Here is a 16,959-nt window from a genome sequence, read left to right on the forward strand (position 1 = left end):
GGAAGGAGGGAGGGAGGGAAGGGGGGGAGGGAAAGAAGAAAGGAAAGAAGGAAGAACGGAGGGAAGGAAGGAAGGATGGAAGGGAGTGGGGAAGGGAGGGAATATGACGTTGGTCTGTCTTCCCTTGGTCTGGACTTCCCTTCCTGTCCAGCTCTGCTCTCCCTTGAGCTGAGGTGGGGCATCCAGGTAAGAGCTCTTGGCTCCAGAGGCCCTGTGCTACCCAGTAGAATCAGGAGTGCCCACCCTGGCCAGGTGCAGCGTGGGGCAGGGACAGCAGAAGCAGCCTGTCCGGACCCAAGCAGGCCACATGTGCAGCCTGAGCAGTGCCTGGCTGGGGAAAGGTGCGTTCCCCTTCCTCCTCCGTTTTCCGTCTAGCCCCCAGCTCTCCGTCCTGGGGCCTGGCTGAGGGGCAGGCCTGTTTCGCATGCATGGGGGCTCCCGCCTGGCTGCAGGAGGGGAGGGAAGCAGGACCACAGCTGTTTGGAGATCACTGGGCTCGTAGAGGCCTGTCTGGGTGGAGGGACAGTCAGTTGCAGCAGCCGCTTGGCAGGCAGGGGTGGGAACCAGCCCAGCCTCTGCGCCCAACACCGAGGGAGGGACTGGAGCTGCCGGAGCCCACACTCAACTGGAAATCCCCCAAGAGAGCCCTCCCCAGCTGGACTCCATGGGCCTCTTCAAGATGAGAAGAGGGAGGAAGGGGATCCTGAGTCTCTGGCCCCTTCCACACCCACAAGGTAAAAAGCACAGTGAAGGCTCTGAGGAGTCCTGCAGCAAGGTAACCTGTTTAGTTTTAACTCACTGCTTCCCAAAATCTTCCCTCATGGAAACTTTTTTCTCAAGGGCACCTAATTCATATCTTGAAGAGCTAGAGTTTTGTAGGATGCAGTTTGGAAATGCTGAGGCGGACTAGGGAATAGAATTTTGGCACTGGAAGTATTGAAAGGGCCATGCAAGTCCCCCTGGAAAACTCCTACCCATCGTTTGAAGCCCACTTCAGATGCCCTCGGGCTCTCTGTAGAGTTTCCCTACTGCGAGAATTAACCAGTCCTTCCTCTGTGCCCATGACCCTCACACACCACTTTACGCTCTTCCTTTCACAGGAGGTAGTTTGCTCGTGCCTGTCCCCGCTGGACAGAAGGTGTCTTGAGGGCAGGAACTGCGGGTTGCTCCACAGTTGTTTCCCTGGCCCCCAGCATGTACTAGGTGCTCCATGCTCATGTATCACTGGAATGTAGCACAGCACCCTTATTTTACAAAGAAGTAAGCTGAGACCTGGGGAGGAGCAGGGCTGTGTCTGGTGTTCACCAGCCAGACTTGGGGGACGTGGTGGGTGCAGGCTTCCAGGCTCCCCTGAGCCTGCCCTCTCCCCTCCCTGACACCGAGCCGCTTGTCATGAGTGCTGGGTTTTCTCTCCAGCATTTGTTAATAGTCAAGCAGGAAAAGGACTCGGGTAAGGAGAGGCCATAGCTAAGACCTCCACTTGGTTCCACAGATGTCAGGGTGGTCGCTTCTGTTCCCACCTTAACACCTGGTGTACGTCACCAGTGGCTGCAGGATTGGTTTAAGGACTAATGCCCCTGGCCATGGTCCTGCCCTGGGCCTGGTGAGTATACTGTGCTTCCCCTTATTCTTTTGCACCTGAGCTGACTGCTAGTGTCCTAGCGGGAGAGTAGCCATCAGTTCAATAAGCTGGGTGGAGGCACAGCGTCCTGAAAGCAGGTGAGAGGCACCACAGAGAACTTCATCGGCTCCTCACTGGGCGGGGGCCGGGCCCTGGCCCCTGTAGTACCCCTTCTCCACAGTCTTCTTCAGGGCCCTCTGGTAGGGGAGCCTGGAGCTCTATTCCAGCCTGTACAGGGTTGGGCGAGCAGGCGTAGGGAGCGGGGAGAGCAGGGAGAAGCGTCCTGGGCCCTCAGCGCCGGCACCACCACCTGCACCCAGCCCTGCCCACCTGAGGAGGCCGCGGCCCTCACTTTGGCTGGGCTCGCTCCTGGCGTTTATGTCTGTGTCCTCAGTGTGTGGCCTTGCCCCTCCCTGGGGCTTACATCTGCCGAACCCTGTGGGTTCCGGGGAACAAGGGCAGAATCTTATCTTGGGCCAATTAAAGAACTATGGAGTGGGCACATTTTGTGCTGAGGCCCGGAGGGTGGGGTGGGCACAAAGGAAGGGCCAGGAATGGTCTCCTTTGACCGAGCTTAGCGTCCGGTTACCCCAGAGGTGCCTCTGGATCTTCTCCAGGGCTCGGCAGCTGGCAGGGGCCCTGCGAGGGCAGAATGACCAGGTGTCAGACCGGCATCGGGCACAGGGAGAGCAGACATCCCCCAGGCTGTCAGTGTGCTGGTGTGAGATGGGCGCAGGGAGGGGCATCGAGGGAAGGAGGGCTGGGCTCTCATACGAACCACATGCCGTTGGTGAGGCTGTGGGGCAACAGGACACCCAGGTTTCTGGCAGAGCCCTACCCTTGCACCCCAACTGGGATAACTCTGAGGCCTGTTCCCACACGGGCTCCCCAAGTTCCTCAGTGGGATTAAGCTCCAGTCACCACAGGGGTTTCCTTCCCTCCCTGTCTCACTTCCCCCTCTCCTACTGGGGTGTCCTGGAATTACCTCTCAAATAAACTACCTGCCCTCAAACTCTTCTCCTAGGGTCTGCTTCTGGGGAAACGCACCCTAACACAGCTTAAATTGGCACAATCTATCTGGAGGACAATTTGGCAATAAGTGTCAAAATTATAAATGCACACGTTCTTGGGCCAGCAGTTCCACTTCTGGGAATTTATCCTCTACATATACTCTCATATATGCCAAAAGATTTGTGAACAAGGCTTTTTTTGTAGCACTGCTTACAAGAGCAAAAGATTGGAAACACCTAAGTGCCCATCACTGAGGACAAGCTAACTAGGTCATGGTTCATCCAATTGGTGGAATATTATGCAGCCATAAAAAAAGGAACAAATGGGGACATTCTTTATGGACTGATTTGGAACAGTCTCCAAGATAAATTGTTAAGTGGAAAAAAGCAAGCATGTTTTTATGAAACAAAAAGAACATACAGCCATAATTGCTTGCTTATGTGAAGAGACAGACTATCTCTGGGAGTCAACCAAGAAACTGATAACATTGGAGCCTCTGGAGAGAGGAATAAGGTGGCTGAGAGCAGGGAAGGGAGAGAAATTTTCAGTATGTATCCTGTGCACTTTTTGATTTTTGCATCATGTGCAAGTTCTGTGGTATCTATTAAAAAATATACACAACTTAAAAATAATTGTAAAGAATAACCACATACCTGGGTGCCTGATCACAGAGTTTTGCTACAATGATCAACCCAATTTTAGCTTGTCTCAGGAAAGTTGAACCCGTGGCCGGCGGCGTTCAACCTTCCTTTTCTCATTTAGCATTCCCATAAGGTGGTTCTGCATCATTACTCCGGGTTTCTAAATAAGGAAAGTAGGCCTGAGTCCAGCCTTCCCCCAAGACGCTAAAAGTCCAAGCCGACCTTCCCCTTCCCCTTCCCTGGGATACCAGAAGCTTCCTAAATCTTCCTGACACAAGGAAGGTTGCAGCCCTTCCTTTACTGAGCTATTTGAATTGCAGACTGCTGTCTCTGGAGAGGATGAGATGGGGCGGGGGCTAGATGAAATGACCTCTCCATGTGAGCGCTTTCTGGCTGGGCACCATGTTCTATTCCAATATTCCAGAGGCCTGCTGCAGCACCTGGCACGTTTGTGGATGGATGGATGGATGGACGGACGGATGTCTTTTTGCCCCAGAATTCCAGGCATGGAGGAACAAAAGGGAAGAGGAGCCCTCCTTCCAGCTCCTGGGATCCTGGGTCAGGGAGAGCTGGTGAGCAGAGCCCTGGAGTTGGACACATTCCACCTAAAACCCCAGCTCTGCTCTCCTGGCTGCCATGTGACCTTAGGTGAGTCTCTTCACTGCCCCTCAGTTTCCTCTTCTATGCCATGGGCTCAGAGACCCCCTGTGCAGAGGATTAAATAAGATCCTATCAAGGTGCACCCAGTGTGCCTGGCACATAGTGGACTCTGCTGGGTGTCTGCTCATCCCCCTCCCCTCCTTTGGGTGGAAGAATGATCACCACCGAGACCAGACATTGTCCCCTCTTTGCCTCCATCAATCACCCTCATGTTGAGGAGGTCCTCCTTCTGTCTGGCTGAAAACCCTCCTGCTGTAACCCAAGTCCATGGCCCCTTGTGCTGTTGTCCACGGGCAAGAGGAAAAGCTGGCAGCATGGTCCTGCAGGAGCCACTTCCAGGTCTGGGGGCACAAAGAAAGTCAAGGTTGAGTCTCGTCAACCGTGGGAGCAGCCCCAGCCCCTTCCGCTTGGCCCCAGTCCAGCCTCCATCCCTTTTATCCTCTCTGTCCCCTCCTGGGCTCAAGAACTGTCCATGCAAGGTCGGGACTGAGAGTTGTCCAGGGTCCCACTCCCTTCCCCTCCACCCGAGGAATAGCTCAGATCCCGACGACAAGAAGATTGAGCCCCGGGCACAGCAGTGCTGACAAGTTGCATTTTATAATAAATCCCCGCAATTAGACCCTACAAACAGCAGCACTGTCGCTTCCCTGATAGACGGCAGGGAATTAGCTTAATGTCCCTGGCAACCAATTTTTGGACTAAAAATAGCGGGCTTGTGGGTTCACCTTTCCCTGCTCAACATCCCGTCTCCACTGGTGCCAGGAAGGGAATGAGTCTGGGGTCCTGACCTGGTGCTGGGGGCCAGGCATCAAGGATTAACCCAGCTTTAACTAATGAGACTGGCAAGGAATTATCCAGCAGGGCCGGCCGGGGCGAGGCTGCCTTCTCTGGGGGAGGAGGGCCAGGCTGAGTTGTTTTATTTTAATCCTACAGGTTTTTGAGTAGGCAGGCACCTTCCACGAGGACTCCCTGGTTGGCCTCCCGAAATACCACCTCTTCTCCGCCCAACAGCAGCTCACCGTCACGTGGGAGTACGGTGGGCTAGGAATGGGTTCTAGCCCACTTGTCACCTTGGGCCGGTCACTTCCCTCTGGTTTGCAGCTTCTCATCTGCCGAAGGAGGGATTAAATGAGTCCATCCGATTATGTAGTGGATTTTCAGACATTGTGGACTCACAATTTCCAGTATTTTATCCCAAATGTCCTCACCAACATCAAGGTCCCTGAAATGCCCACACATCAGTGTGCAAACCCCTCACAGACCATCAGGCAGCACGTGCACAGTGATAATCCTTCAGACCCTGCATGCCAATTTTTCCCTTGAAAATAAAAATCACTTTAAAGTCCTGTTCAGCTCTAAAAATTCCAAAATTTCTCTGTCTTAGAGCCAGCAGTAAAACACCAACCATCCCTATAAAACAAGGTATTCGTGAAGTTTTCTCAGTCAGTCACATCTTAGTATAAATGAGTCTATAAAGTCCTTTCCTGGAAGAGGAGGAGGAGCATGGAGTCTTGGGGTCCCTCGTGGGGGGCCCATCATGTTAGGATATGGAAAGCCTTATGGTGGATCCCCACCACCCCTAAGAAGCCCCAATGTGGAAGCCAAGGGCCTGCACAATCTGTGGCCCCAGCCCACCTTTCCAACCTCAGAACCTCCCAGTCATGCTCTGCTCAGGTTCACAGGACTTCTTCCTGTTCCCCAAACAGACCAAGCACAGGCCCACCTCTGGGCCTTTGTTCACAATGGTGCCTCTTCCTGGAACGCCGTTTCCCCATCCCTCCTCTCTCCCCACCTCACATTTCTCTGTTGGTGGAAATCCTACTCATCTTTTCGAGTACAAATTCCACCATCTCTTTTGTGAAGCCTTTCCTATCCCACGGCTAGAATTCGTCCCTCAGGGTCCCTCCTTTCTTCAAACAGCCTTTGAAACCAGGTAGTGTTAGAGCCAGAAGAGCCTGAGGGACCATCTACACCAGCGTTTCCCCAAATATTTTAACTGTGATCCATGGTAAGAAATCCACTGTGTATTGTGACCCAGTACGCACACAAAGACACAAACATGCGTAAAACACACATAAACACGCATGCACACACTACACAACACATACATATACACACTCAAGCACACATATGAGTAGATACACTTGTGCACACAAATGCACACATGTACCAACATACTTACAACTGAAAGAAATGTCTTTATGTGACATTTACTGCTCCCGTGTGCGGTGCTCTGATAGTTACTTCTTTTTTTTTTGAATGCTGGTTCTGACTCATTAAATTTGTTTAGCCATCTTGTAAGGGGCTGCAAACCGCAGTTTGGAAAATGCAGGCGTAGTTCAACCCCTTATTTTACGAATAGAGGTACCAAGGTCCAGAGAGAGGAAGGGACTAGCACGGGGTCACACAGCTGGCTGGCAGTAAGCCCCAGACCAGACGCCAGGTCTGTTGGCTTCACAGAGGCCACTTGCATCTCACACACGGAGCCCTGTGCCTGCAGGCGCTCCTGCGAGATTACAGCTCTACGAGGAAAAGCGCCATGTCCCCAGCATCCCCCCTCCCCGTCAAGGCCTGGCCCATAGTAGGCGCCCAATTAAGGGCTGCATCGGACGGACTGAATAGTGATGAGGAAGCATTTGGGAAATCAACGGCGGTCCCGGCGGAGTGAGGGACTCATCAGTGCAGCGGCCAGGCAGGAGACAAGGTCAGCTTTAGCTCATTAGTGAGGCCTGGCTTTCCCGTGGTTTAGGAACGCTGAAATTGACCCGAGCAGAAATTCTACCGCTGAGGGGGGGAGGGGCGGGGCAGGGAGGAGGGGGATGGAAGAGAAGTGGAACTCACGGAGGAGGTGTTGGAGGGAAGGTGGGCAGGGGCCGGTGCCGGGGGTGGGTGTCAGGGCGTGAGTGAGGCTGCAGCTCATTGAAAATCTGAACAAGCGCCGGAGAGAACGGAACCTCCTTCAGTCTCCCCCTGTCTTTCTGGGGGACGCGGCTGGGAGGGCAGGGATGTACAAAGGGAGAGATGAGAGATGGCGGAGACGCACAAATGAGCAATTTCAACACAGCTCTGCCGAGGTAATATCAAAGGCGACCCTGCTCAGGGGTGGCCAGGAGCCACTTGGGGCCTCCCGCAGCCGCCTCCCCCACCACTGCCACCCGGCTCCATCCCCAGACCTCGGGCACCCTGGGAGCGGCACCTCAGGGAGGGGCCAGTGGCTCATCCACCCGCCAGGGCTCCCCAGCCCGAGTCCCTGCCTCTTGTGGGAAATTAGAGCCTGGGGCTGGGCAGCCCCGGAGGGACGTGCGCTCGTTGACTGACAAGAGAAGCAGCTACCTTACCCACACCACATCCTTGGACAGAGAGAGAGAGAGTTGGCAAGCAGACTCCTCAGGCACCATCCCCTGTGGCCACTCCTTGCACCCCTGTGGACCTATGATGGGCACAGATGGAGGTCGTAGGAAAGGAGAGAAGTAGGGCAGCTTGGCAGGAGCAGGGGCCTGGCCTTTGGTTTATTGGTCCATTTGACAAGTATCTACTGAGTTCTGCTCAGTGCTGGGCCCAGGGCTGGGTGTGCTGGGGTGCAGGTGTGAACAGGATGTGAGCTTGGGGTATAGCGGGGGAAGCAGACTGTGAACGAGGCTGTTCTGAGTGGCAAGGGGAAGCCCAGAGAGCTCGCCTGGGACACCGTGCCGGCTTCCTAGAGGGAGTGGGGTTTAAGGTAAAATCTCCAAAGACAAAGTTGAGGAGTCTGGAGTCCAGATGAGGAGCTGGAATGTGACCGGTGGCCCGGGGAGCCTCTCGAGGCTGCGGTTTCGTGGGGTCTCCTCAGCCCTGCGTCTCGGCCTCAGCTCTGCAGCATCGGGAGCTTGGTTATTTCCACTGCCTCCAATGGGATAGAGCTCAGTGGGGCTGACTCACAATAAACAAACCTTCCAGAGACTGAGTCATACATCAAAATGCCAATTTGCTTTTCTGTAATGGAAGTATATTTGGCAAGCTAAGCCTCACTGGCAGCCTGCCTTAGGATTAGAAACCTGGGATGTGAGTTTCAATGCCACATCACACCAACGAAGGAACTTCGGGCAAACCTGTAATCCTCTATGAGTCCTGGTTTCCTCATCCAAAAATAGGGATAATAATGGCTACTTAGGGTTGTGATGAGGATTAAGTGAGCTATTGCAAGTAAAAGTGCCTCATTTCTCTATAAGAATATCTATACACAGGTTAGTGATTTTTTAAATTTGTATTAATTTTTTAATAGATGATGAATGTACACGGTACAAAATTCCAAAGGGACCAAAGGATATAAGTTGACAGGCAAGTCTCCTCCCTGTTCCTCACCCTTGCCTCAGTCCTCAGCTACCCAGGTCCCCTCCCTGGAAGCAACAAATGGTTATCAGCCTCTTGTGTATGACTTTTTTTTTTTTTCAAAAAGACTTCCTTTATATTATAAAAGTAATTCATGGTTTTAAGTAAATCCAAAGAGAACAAAAAGGATTACAACGAACACTTTTTCTTTCTCCCGAGCCCCCAAGCTCATACCGCAGAGGTAATTGTGGTCGATGGTCTCCCGTGTTCCTGTAAAGCGTAACTGTTATTGCTGGCTCCTGATGCACTTTTTGGGGGATTGTCTGCTCAGGGGACCGGGTTACAAATGAGGACATGCAGGATTGATCAGGAAGCGGGCAGAGGTGGTGGAAGTTCCCAGGGGACATTTCTATCAATTTAGGGCAATGGAATGAATTGCCTTTCTCCACTCCAGGGAGATTTATCATCCACCCACCCACCAATCCATCCGTCCAACCCTTCCTGGCCGGGCCCTCAGCCAGGTGCCGTGGGGAATACAAGATGAATGAGTGAAGCGTGCTATCTTCTCTTGCATTATCTGTCAGTGGGACAAAGGACATAGATCCATGGATTTATGCAAGTCTGAGAGGGACAGGAGAGGTCCCCTAATATACCACTCATGACTGCTACCACTTCACAGACAAGGAAACTGAGATCCAGAGAGAAGAGGTGACTTGCCCAAAGTCACACAGCAAGTAGACAGCTGGGCCAGGACTGGAGGGCAGGTTTTGGGGTACAAACCTAATATAAGGTGAGAACTGATGCAGGAGAGAAGTGGGCCCAGAGTGCTGTCCAGGGGCCAGGATAGAGATTCTAGCTGTCTTAGAGAGGGAGCCGGACACCACAGGCAGCTGGCAGATCTTGAGAAAAAGTGCCAAGGCAGCGAGCTTGGGGAGAGGATGTTTACAGGGGAGGACCCAGAGCACGGCTGGGAAGGGCCGTTGGGCAGGAGATCCTTGTCCAGCTAATGGGGCTCATCCTTGAGAGTTAAGCAGCCACAGGCCCAGGGCACCCCCTGAGTCGTGCAGTACATGCTGTCTCCATCAGCACAGCTGGAGAGGCGTGGGCAGAGCCCAGCCTTGCTGCTCTCTGTCCTGGACCCCTCCACCTCCTGCCCTCCCCTGCCCATAGCAATATCCTTCCAGTGAGGTTTGGAGAGACCCCCACGTCTCCACCTGACACCTCTATAAACCATGCCTCCAGCAGGATCCCCTCCACTGGGGTCTCCGCTATTTGTTTTGGGTTGCCTCACATCCTGCCTCCTTGCCCAGTCTGTCCAGTCAGGCCCCCTGGGGAGGCCTCCCCATCCTTCCAGTTCACTGAGGTCACATGCAAGAAAAGACTCATTGTGCCCTCACATTTGCAAACTCAGCTTCTGAGTAGACTGCATCGACCAAAGTCTTAGCAGGAAACAAATGGCCCGCTTGAATCTTGCTTGAATCGGATAACTTGAGAAGGGTTTATTAAAGGGACTGTTTACAAAAATTTGCATAGAATGGGGAAACCACAAGGGGTCGTGCAGTATCCTGAGGCCAGTGAGAACTGACTGTGTTTAGATGGGAAGGCACAGGGACGAGGGGAGGAAGAGGTCACCAGAACGCTGAAGGAGAATTGTGGAGAGAGGCTGCCATGAGAGCAGCACGGACCTTCAGCAGAGCGACACAGCCAGCCCATGGCCATCCCACAGGGACAGAGCTGATGGGATAAGTACCCCAACTCCCTCTCCTCCCTTCAGCTGATCGACAGCAAGGGCTTCTTATTGGCTGAACCCAACAGGAAGTGGGAGAGTGAGGGAGCCCACTGGTACAGCTCACACCAGTCAGCCCTGGGGCACACAGCAGGTAGAGAAAGATGGAGGATGGATGTGGAGGGGCAAATGGAAGGTCCCCTGCACAGCCACCGTGAACTCCTTCATCACTGACATGCCCACTCTCCCTTTGTGCCCTCACGTGTCCTACTGGGCTCTGTTTCCTGTGAATGGACCCCTCACCTGTCTTACAAGTAATTTCCCCTCTTTCTCTCCTCCTCTGCCCTGTGGCTCAGGAGCCCAGGAGATTGGGCTTCTCCTCCACCAGGCCTGCAGATGGGACCCAATAACTTCAGCCTTTATTACCCCCTTGCCCTGACCACACAGGGCTGGAACTGTCTGGCCAGCCTCAGGCCAGTCCTCTCATGCAGGAGGGACTCCGTGCAAGCATGAGGGAAAGGGCAAGCATGAGGCCGTCCTCTTCTGGATTGAGCTGCTGCTGTGTGGCCAGGGGGCCAAGCCCTGGTCAGCGCTTCTCTGGCTCAGGCATGCCTGGAGGTGCTGGTCCCCATCCAGCCAAGCCACTGGGGCCTGGCCAGATGGCAGCAAGAAAGGCTGAGGCTGGCTCTGAGCCACGGGCCTGGCTTTGGAAATCAGGCAGTCAGTGGCCCACGGGAGGCTGCCTGCCCACAGGCACCTCAGGGCAGGGGCGGCACGGCCCAGCCTCCAGCCGGCTGTGGCTCGCTGGCTAGACCTCAGGTCCACTGAGTCTGGCAGGGGCTGTAGGGCATCAGCCAGGCCTGAGGGAGGCAGTGTGGTGCAGTGCAATGCACAGGAGGCCTATGGTCAGGAGACCGGGCTCTGCCCAGCTCTGCCCCCAACACACCTGGTCTTGGCAAAATTGCTTCCCCCTCTGGGCAGAACCCTTTTCCCAAATGAAGTCTTCTGTAGAACTCCAATACGTAAAACTGGTTCAAACAAAAGTGCAGCCTCAGACCCCCCAGCTCAGTCTGCCCATCACCACTCCCTTCCCCCACCCCATCTCTACCATCAGTCACTGAGGCATCTCTTTGGAATCTTGAGGTTCCACAGAAAATAGTTTGGAAACCCTGGCCTATGCGCTCCCTAAAGTAGTCCCAGGCCCCGCTGACATGCTGTGAATTTTTTAAATGCATAAAAATAGACAAAATGTTACCATAAATTCCCATGTACCCATCACCCAGATTCGACAATTAACAACTCATGGCCAACCTTCTTGTGTTAATATCCCCACTCACTTCCTCTCTTCCCATATTACTTCAAAGCAAATCCCAGACATTGTGTCATTTCATCTGTAAATATTTCAGTTTGTGTCTCTGAAAGATAAGGGCTCATTTTAAATACATAACGACAATGCCATTACCACACTTTTAAATATCTAATCAGAATTCATATTTCCAATTGTTTATTTATAGGTCTTTTTTTTTTATTTGTTAGCATCGAGGTCCAAATGAGGTCCACATCCTGCAGCTGGTTGATATGGCTCTTCAGTCTCTCTCCGTCTTGTTCTGTGAATTGTAAGTGCCTGGTGAAGGGCAGGGTGGCCAGGTTGCGTGGGCTTCTCGGGGGCAGCAAAGACACTCCCGGGAGGCTGGAGGGGGAATCTGCTCTCCCCTGAGCTTTTTTAAGGCCTGAGGGAAGAGGAGAGAGGGAGTGAAAAGGCGAGGCTGAGGCTCAGTGCTGTGGTTTCCCTCTAGGAAGCTGTAACTGCCTGTTTGGGGGGGCCCCCTTCTAGGGCTGAGTTGAGGTCAAACCCCGGGAGAGGGGGTACCTCACTAGTGGTGAGAAGGATCCAGAAGAAGATGGGTGCCTACAGAGTGCACTGCTTTGGAGGCAGGAGCCTGGGGTCTAAGCCACTGATAAAATTGACCATTAACTGCAAACATTTCATCTGGCATCTGCTGAGACGCAGGACTTTGCCAGAGGCTGGGACTGCTGAGAAGAATGGGAGGCAGTCTCTGCCCTCCAGGAGTTTGCAGCTCTTCAGGGAAACAGACAGGCACATCCTATATTTAACATCTAGACTTCAACATGCTGACCTGTAAAATGGAAATAATAGCTCTTTACCTGTTAGACCAGCAGGTTTCTGTGAGAGCCCTCCTAGTTCTAAATGGGATTTTTATGAGTAGGAAAAAAGGGACCAACTACACCTATAAAAGAGGTAGAGGAGGGAGGGCTGGGCTCTAGCCTGGGGGAGGGGTGAGGAACATTCACAGGAGACCCCAGAGTCCTCAAGTCCTGGCTCTACCAACTACCAGCTGGGTGGCCTGAAGCAGGACGCCCCCACCCCCACCACGATTGGTGTTACTGAGGTGCCTTCCCTGGGGCCTCAGTGGTTTGGAAATAATGGAGTTCAGGAAATGTAGAATGGGGATCCCTTGCTTTTCTGTGATTTTCAGACAGAATAGAATGTCTAGGTTTGGATCATAGCCCCATGGAAAGCCTGAGTTTCTGCTGTCCATGGTACCAGACTACTGTCTAGGCCACGGTGCCTCAACCAAGCACTACGGATATTTGCAGCCAGATAATTGTTTGCTGTGGGCGCTTCCTGTGCATTGGAAGACAGTGGCATCCCTGGCCTCTACCCACTAAATGCCAGTAGCTCTCCCCCAGTTGTGACAACCAGGAATGTCTCTAGACATTGCTAACCCTTCCCTGGAGTGCAGAAGCACCCAGGTTGAGAACCACTGGTCCAGCCTAGAGCAATGCTATTTCTCTGTAAAGATATACAGGTGTGTGCCCTTGCCTTCAACTCTGCACTTCCGGCTAGCATCTCTGATCTGTTTTCACTTCCAGAACGTTCCCAGGGTGTCAACCCTTCTTATTTCAATGCATCTTTAAAAAGTTTTCTTAAAAATAAACAACTTCATTGGCTCTCTCAGCCATACTTAATAAATGCAAAAATATGGTAATTGTGCTCAGGGTAGGCACACTTGCCCTTGATTGATACAGACTCAGACTCAAGGGGAGGAGGAGGAGCAGGTAGGTCACCTGAGTGGCCCACCCCTGCCTGCTGTCACTGCCAAGCTCTGTCTCACGGCTTGCCTCTGCCCTTCTCTTTTTGTGTGTCCACTGGGAAAAGAAAAAGGGAAAGATTGGTCCTGGAGCATCATTTTCCTGGAGCTGCCTATATCTCCTATAGGTGATGTCACAGCTCCCTGGGGGTCTAGGCTCAGGTCACCTCTCTGTGTTACACTGGAAAATATCTGGAGTGGGAGCTGGGGACATTGGGCTGGAATCCTGCCTGTGCCAAGGGCAGCAGTGTGACCTTGGCCAAGGTACCAACCTCTGAGCTCAGCTTTCTCCTCTGTAAAGAGAGGCTATTAATATCTCCTTCACACGGTTGTTGTAAGGATTAAATGAGAAAATGTTTGTGAAAGAGCTGTGTGGTACAGTCTGCCACACAAATCCTGATCAGTATTATTATCTGTTGTTCTAAATGAAAGAATGAACAATATCAAGCCCATTATCCGAGGAGATTCTCAGCCTGTCACCGTCCCCCCGCTGACTGCCGAGCCTCATCCAGTCACTGCACCCCCGTCGCTTGTCCCCATCCGACCAGTCTCCTTCCCTGCCCCATATTTGCTCTTCTGGCTGTGTCTCTAAGGGACCCTCCTGCTTTGAAGGTCTCCCTCTCTCTTCTTCACCTGTCCACACCCATTTCCTTCAATACACAATTCCCAACCCACCTTTTCCAGAAGATCTTTCCTCTGACAAAGTGGGTGTGTCAAGGCCAGTTTGCTCTCTTCCCCCAGCTGAGCTACCTACAACCCCACAACCCCCAGCCAAAGTTACGCACACTGCTGGGTAGATCTGGGTGGATGATGATGATGATAATTTACAAAATTTAATAATCAAAACAACTAACACTTTTGAAGCACTTACTATGTGCTAGGCACTGCGGTAAACACTTTACACATATTAACTCGTTTATTGAGTGCCAGCTGGCCATATGCGAGCAAACATCTGCCTCTCTGCCTCCAGACTCCAGCACAATATCACCTCCTTGGGAGAACCTTCCCTGTTGGCCCTGGGCAGAATTGATATTCCTGCTTCCATGCATGGTGCCTGGTCTATTATTGACCTGATTTCACTAGCTTTTAATTATTTATCAAAGTGGCTTGCCCTTCCAGTCTGTGAACATCTTGAGGGCTAGGGCCCTGTTGTAGTAATCTTTATTAGCCATGGCGTCCAAGTGACTGGCACATAATTGCTGCTCATTAAATGTTTGTTGAATGAATGCACAGATGAATGGAGTAATTAACACCATCTCCCCCAATGTTCATGCGATTTTGTAAGCTGCTCCCTCCATGAGGCCATTTTCCTGACCTCATACTTCAGAAGCATTCCAGACCAGTGCTATTCCAAGCTTGATCTGTCTGCAGATTATTTGTTGCCAGTCCATGACAAGGTTAAGTGCAGAAATTGAGGGAAGCATTTAAAAAATTTTAAGCAATTTCACAGAGTAGTTTTATGTCCATTGGATATGATAGTTTTAAAAATTGGGCTTTTATTTTGTATGTCTTTATTTTTTATTTCATTTTTTAATAATTCATTCCCATTTTATTTTGCAATCGTATCAGTCTGCAACAGATAGAAGTTTAAAAATCAAGAACTGGTTCTTCGGCACAAGTAGTCTGAGAAGTATGGTTCCAGACCATCGACTTCACTGGGATGACCAGAGTTAAGCCAATGGCACCCCACAGCCCCACAGGCAGAAGGGCCTTCTCAGCCCTCCCTCCCTGGGTCCCACCATCACTACTTGTTCTCACATCTGTCTTTCCTACTGTTTGGAAGGACCTGGAATTGTCTTTTATTCCTGTTTAGATTCCTCATATTTCTCCTTTCCTCCAAATTTGGTTCCACAAATGACAGCTGACTCTGGTCTAGGCCTGGACAGGAAGAGGAGAGATTTGGGGAAGGTCAGGCTGTGAAGAGAATGCTGGAATGGAGCAGGAGGCTGTCCTGAGGAGGGTGGAGAGGCTGCCTAAAGAGACCACCCTGAGCCTTGGGCTGGTTGGCTGGAGAGCTGGGGCTGAGGGGGAAAGGGCGTGGAAGACCTGGGCACTGGCATCCTCACCAAGCAGAGCAGACGAGAGCCGGGCTTTTGAAGGTGGAAGGGAGCAGTTTCAGGACAAATGAAAGGGGATATGGAATCTTTTTACAAAGAGGGTGTTAAACTTGAGACTCTCATAACCCTCACAAAGCGGTCAAGGCCAAAACTATGAATAAGTATCCCGGAGTGGTACAGAAGCCCCCTCCTGCCAACTCCAGGGGGGGGCGGGTGGAGTGGGGGAGTGCCAGTTAAGTCAGCAAAATCAACACAGACCATCAACACCAGCGGGATGAAATGTGCCGTCTGTAGGTGCCCCTTTAGAAAGAGAAGGTCTGAATCCCAGGCCAAAAAGGCAAGAAGAGCAAGACTTGATTACAGCCTAACCCATGGCATTAGCATATTTCAAGATCATGTCAAGGGGAGGAAGACAGGGCTCAGAAAGGCAAAATATTAAGCAGAGAGAAACACAGAATCTGGAAATCTGGAGCTGTCTGGTCCCTGGAGAGTCAGCTCCAAGGTGGGGCAGGTCTGGGGAGTGAAGTCTCTGCAGGGCCTAGGCAAACCTCCCTGAGGACCCACCAGCTTCCTCTCCTCTGATTCCACAATCCACTGCTGCTGTGGCCTTCTAATCAAGAATTCTGCTTCCCACAGAGAATTGCTTAGAGGAGGGATCACCCTGCCCATACATTTGAGGATCTGGTCCACTTGATGATGATGATGATGATGATGATGATGATGATAGTGATGGTGACTATAGCTAACCTTCATTAAGTCCTTGTTATGTGCCAGGCATCTTTCCAAGTCATTTACAAATGTTAGCTCATTTAAACCTCCCAACAACCCTATGAGGTGGGTATTCCCACCCCCATGTTATAGTTGAGAAAATTGAGGCACTGTCAAATAATTTTCCAGGTTTATATAGCTTGTAAGTGGAAGACTCAAGGCTCAAACTCAGGCTAGGCTGCCTAATTCCAGAACCCGCACTACACTAGACCACTCTGCATTTAGTTTTTGTTGAGAGCAATAAATTGTCCATCTGGTTGGTACATCCGTTTCTTCTAGAATTAGTTGGGGTTAGTCCGTGTACGATTCAGCATGACCAGCTCTAATGGGAGTCTTGCCAGACTGGAGACTGTGTGCTTTATTTAGAAAGAGCCTCCCCGTGTGGCTAAGCCAGTGTGACCAGCTGGCTTCCTGGGCAATGCCCCTCCCCACCTCAGAGCCCCAAACCCCATCAGGGCCCAGCCCTCCAGGCACTTTAAGCTGGGAATCAGGAGACTGAGGACTAGGCTTGCCAGCTATGGGACTTTGGACAGGTCACCATCTCTCTGTGTGCCTCAGTTTCCTCACCAGTAAACTGTGCGTGTTGGATCACAGGACCTCTTACAATAACTCCTTTTCTAAATGAAGAACCAGTTGGAATCGTGAGCGTGCTGACTCTTGCCCAGTGTGCTGAGAAGTGGGTGGAAGGCAGGAGGGGCGTGGGCGCGGCAGAACACAGAATCCAGGGCAGTTGGGTTCAGAGTTTGATCTCAGAGCCGGCTGACTACCACTCTGGGACCGCGCTCCGCCCAGAAGCTCTGGCTTCCTCTGGAGGGGCTGCGGTTGGCGCTGCAGGCCGAGGCTCTGTGAGTGGAGTGATTTTCTCTATCTCCCTTCTCAGCGCTGGCGGGAGGAAGGAAGAGATAGAAGGAAGCCAAAAGTTCTGTCCAACTGGAGGGGCTGGAGGGGAAAGTTTAAGGGGCTGGAAGAGGCGGGAGCTGCTTCCCGGAGCTGAAGGTGGGATGGGAAGCTAGAGGGCCAAACTCGATGAAGACCGGGACGCGGGTGCTGATCC

Source organism: Diceros bicornis, chromosome 18 (genome assembly GCF_020826845.1).
Source record: "Diceros bicornis minor isolate mBicDic1 chromosome 18, mDicBic1.mat.cur, whole genome shotgun sequence".
Taxonomy (NCBI): Eukaryota; Metazoa; Chordata; class Mammalia; order Perissodactyla; family Rhinocerotidae; genus Diceros; species Diceros bicornis.